Here is a 4,307-nt window from a genome sequence, read left to right as displayed (position 1 = left end):
TTACTACCTTTTGGGCACTTTTGGGGGGCTTAACGTGCTCAAAAACTCTTGAAACTTTGCACACGCCTTAGAACCCGCGGCCATCAGGGCCGGGCTGAAGAAGATGGTACCCGGGCGTGGCAGGGGGGCTCGACAGCGCCCCCTGGAACGGGGTTTGAACACTTGTCCATATATCAAACACGCTTGCATGTAATAATCTGAAACTCGGTACACTTATAGATCTCATCGGGCCAAACAACTTTCGTGCTCTAAGTTTTACGTCAGCCCAACAGGAAGTCGGTTATTATGGGTTGTTTGGAAACTCATTTTCTATATTTTTCTTACGACTATTCGGGCACTTTTGGGGCCCTTAACGTGCTCGAAAACTCTTGAAACTTTGCACACGGGTCAGAACCATAGACAGTAAAAGAAATGGACACAGCGACCCCGTTGATTTCAACGGAGAGAGTTGAAGCCAAACATGGGCACTCACTTCCTGATAGCCAAGCGTTCTGCGCAGGCTCAAACTGAGCTTGATGACGTAGATGTCACGTGAGCAACCTGACTGACAGTTGTAAATCTTCTAGTAGCTGTGCCAAGGATATTTGAAGTGTATCAACAGTAGCATTATGAGCAGAACACATGGGTATGCAGTATGAACAATATAGACAGATATGTGCAGTTTAATAACAGTAACATTTTAAGAGTAGTGTGGGTGTGTGTGGTTGACCCTGTCAAAGCAGCCCCATGGACGTGGTTATAATAATTAATTTAATATAACAGAGGGGGTTTTGGGCTCAGTTTAGCTCCTCCTAAATGGCACAAGGCAGGCCCAGCCCAAAGGAGGAAGCTGGTAGTCAACGAGGTGCGAAAGCAGGAGGAGAGGATGAGATGTATAAAGGCCATTTCCCAGGCCAAGCAGGGAGAGTGGATGAGATGGGAGAGTGTGGAACAACGCAAAATGGGCTGGCAAGACCTTTGGTCAATAGAAGAGAGTAGGATCAGTTTCCTTATTAGGTCAACATATGATGTTCTCCCATCACCGCAGAACCTAAACCTCTGGGTAGGAGAGGATCCCTCTGGTCCTTTGTGTTCATCACCTGCCACATTAAGGCACATTTTGACAGGATGTAAGGTGGCTCTTAGCCAGGGTCGGTTTACTTGGCGCCATGACCAAGTATTGCGATGTTTGGCTTTAGCATTGGAAGGCAAGCGTAGTATGACCAATAAATTGCCGCCTGTTCTAGCAAAACATTACACGCAGAAGACAATATTCCTCCGCCCAGGCGAGCAACCACCAAGAAAAGGTGCTAACACCAATTCTCGCCCAGGACAACTGGAAGCTGCTAGGGACTGGAAGATGCTGGTTGATCTTGATCAACGGCTTATTTTTCCACCTGAGATTGCCACCACTAACCTACGACCAGATATTGTTTTGTGGTCTGGATCAGCACGCATTGTTCAAGTGATAGAGTTAACTGTGCCATGGGAGGATGCGGTAGATGAGGCATATGAGAGGAAGAAACTGCGGTATGCTCATCTGGCCACTGAAGCAGAACAGCGAGGATGGAGAGTCCAGGTTTATCCAGTGGAAGTGGGTTGTCGTGGTTTTGTGGCACACTCTACAACCCGGTTCCTCAGAGACGTCGGATTCAGTGGCCAAGAGTTGCGTCGTACAGTAAAGAACTTATCTGAAGCAGCAGAAAGGAGCAGCAACTGGCTGTGGTTGAGACGGAAAGATTCTAGCTGGCTGTGTACAGGCCGCCATGCTACGGTTTCGTAGAATTCTTGAAAACTTGAAAGGTCTGTTGGTTTATTTGTATAGGTTGTATAGTATTTACAGTCATTACGTTCCTGTGTATATTGCGTGAATGACGGGTGGTTGGGCAGATATTGTGTTTTGTGGTAGGTGGTATGCCATACGGAACCGTTGCCACTGAAACTGCATATTAACGCACCAGTGGGGCTCGACAGCCTTAGTCAAACGGGTTGGCGCGTATGGTTGGGTTGCGGTGAGATTGTGGTTAGGTCTCAGCAGCAACTGTTGGTTTATTTGTATAGGTTGTATAGTATTCACAGTCATTACATTCCTGTGTATATTGCGTGGATGACGGGTGGTTGGGCAGATATTGTGTTTTGTGGTAGGTGGTATGCCATACGGAACCGTTGCCACTGAAACTGCATATTAACGCACCAGTGGGGCTCGACAGCCTTAGTCAAACGGGTTGGCGCGTATGGTTGGGTTGCGGAGAGATTGTGAGATTGTGGTTAGGTCTCAGCAGCAAGAGGGAAGTAGAGGTCAGTAAGTTGGGCTGAGTTGAGTGGGGGACGGAGGGGGGTGACTCTGGGACGCCAGAGTCACTGTCGAGCCCTCTTGAGGTGTCGTGGGCTAGTCGACGAAACACTGAGGACGGAAGGTGCCCACTTGAAGACCCTAGAGATGTTCCCTACTCCGCTCAATCCAGAGGGTTGTTATGGGGGGACCGCACTGTGGTTGCAGCCGTTGTGTGTGCTGACGCGCAATACACTGTATTAACACCAGACAGAAAATTCACGTCACCAGATGGAAAGAATGGATGGAGAAGCATAGTTTACTGTAAAGCTACGTCTTAGTTGGTGATTATCTTGGCGAAAGCCGAGTACAAATCAGCATTAAGTTTTAACATCTACTCTCGTGTAATGGAAATCATATTACGCTATATAATTACAATATGACATGATAAAAGAAGTGGCTAAAATCGACTTTAAAATAGCCTACTTTAGGATTGTAATCGTTTGAGTAGCCTATCTGCAGTTCTAGTAATTTTAGTTAGTCTAGTTTATTTTGAACATGTTTATGTATATATCCATTAGATTTAAATATTTGGCTAGTACACACACACACACATAATACAATCAAACATAACAGATAAATAAATGCATGTAGGCTACAGCACAATCTTCCAAAATTATTAAAAATGATTCAAATATAGGCACATATGCAAATAATTTTTTCCCTTCTTTTTCGTTTCCTTCTACATCAAACAGAATAATAACCCATCCAAAAAATACTTCTTAGTATGAGCCCAGGAACCATACAATAATGTCCCCTCGAGTCATTTTCGTATCCATTCAATATTACATGACCATATAATATTCCAATATATAGAGAATTGTGAGCTAGGTGTAAAATCATGTAGTTTTGGCTAATAAATCACAGTCACAAACACTTGAACAAAACCGTTTTTCTTTATTTCACGTTATATAGGCATTTTGTACATATGGCTTCCGAACGGGATCACATTCATCTTCAAGCGTAGATGTGTAAATAAATAAAGGAACAACGTTAACCGCGATAGACATTGAGATGTTTTTTTTCTTCTTCCATTGCCTGTATAATTTCCTGATAATTAATTTCCCCATCCCCCGTAGGTGTAGTAGTAGATAAATAATTTAAAGTTCGTGGATAAATGTTACTTCATATGTATTCACTTGCCACATATCGAATTATTTCCAATTCCTCAAAAACGTTGTTTAAATATTTTGTCGCGTTGCTTTTATGGACTCTATCTATGCCATGGGCTGACTTTAGACAGTAAAAGACTGCCTGCGAGACTGTGCGAGCTTCTCCTCCTGTCTACACGGTAATGTCTCTATTGTGCGACATAAAGTCGCGTGGTTATGACGCAATTTTTAGCCTATTTTTACAAGAATGGCTTCTACGGGGCCATAACGTAAGATACAAAGTAATGGAGCCTTTTATACATTGTCGTGTTTCTTTAGAAATAAATAATGGACAAATGGAGTCTTTGGACACCTCAGATGTAAAGTTATTCGCTGTCAAAGTGACGCCAAAATGAATGGGAGTCAATGGGATGCTAACAGCAGGTGATAGCCAGCTACAATGGCGGCCCCCGGAGGCAGCTTCAACTTCTGGCTGATGGATTACCCCCTTGGTCAGAACCCGCGGCCATCAGGGCCGGGCTGAAGATGGTACCCGGGCGTGGCAGGGGGGCTCGACAGCGCCCCCTGGAACGGGGTCCGAAAACTTGGTCCATAAATCAAACACGCTTGCATGTAATAATATGAAACTCGGTACACATATAGATCTTATCGGTTCATATATACTTCATGCTCTTACTTTTTACCCCAGCCCAACAGGAAGTCGCCTATTTAGGGTTGTTTGTAAAACGCATGCAATGGAATTTAAAGTACTTCTCCTAGAGAATTCAAAGAAATGCCACGAAACTCGGTCAGCATGAAGTCAAGACATTGAGGATGAAAAATTGCCAGGGGATTTTTGATATCTCGAACGGTTTGGCCGTGGCGAGGAAACGAATTTATGGCGA

This window comes from Siphateles boraxobius, unplaced genomic scaffold (assembly GCF_051911475.1).
Source record: "Siphateles boraxobius isolate OS27281-9 unplaced genomic scaffold, OSU_SipBor_1 5, whole genome shotgun sequence".
Taxonomy (NCBI): Eukaryota; Metazoa; Chordata; class Actinopteri; order Cypriniformes; family Leuciscidae; genus Siphateles; species Siphateles boraxobius.
This window is presented reverse-complemented; position numbering follows the sequence as displayed.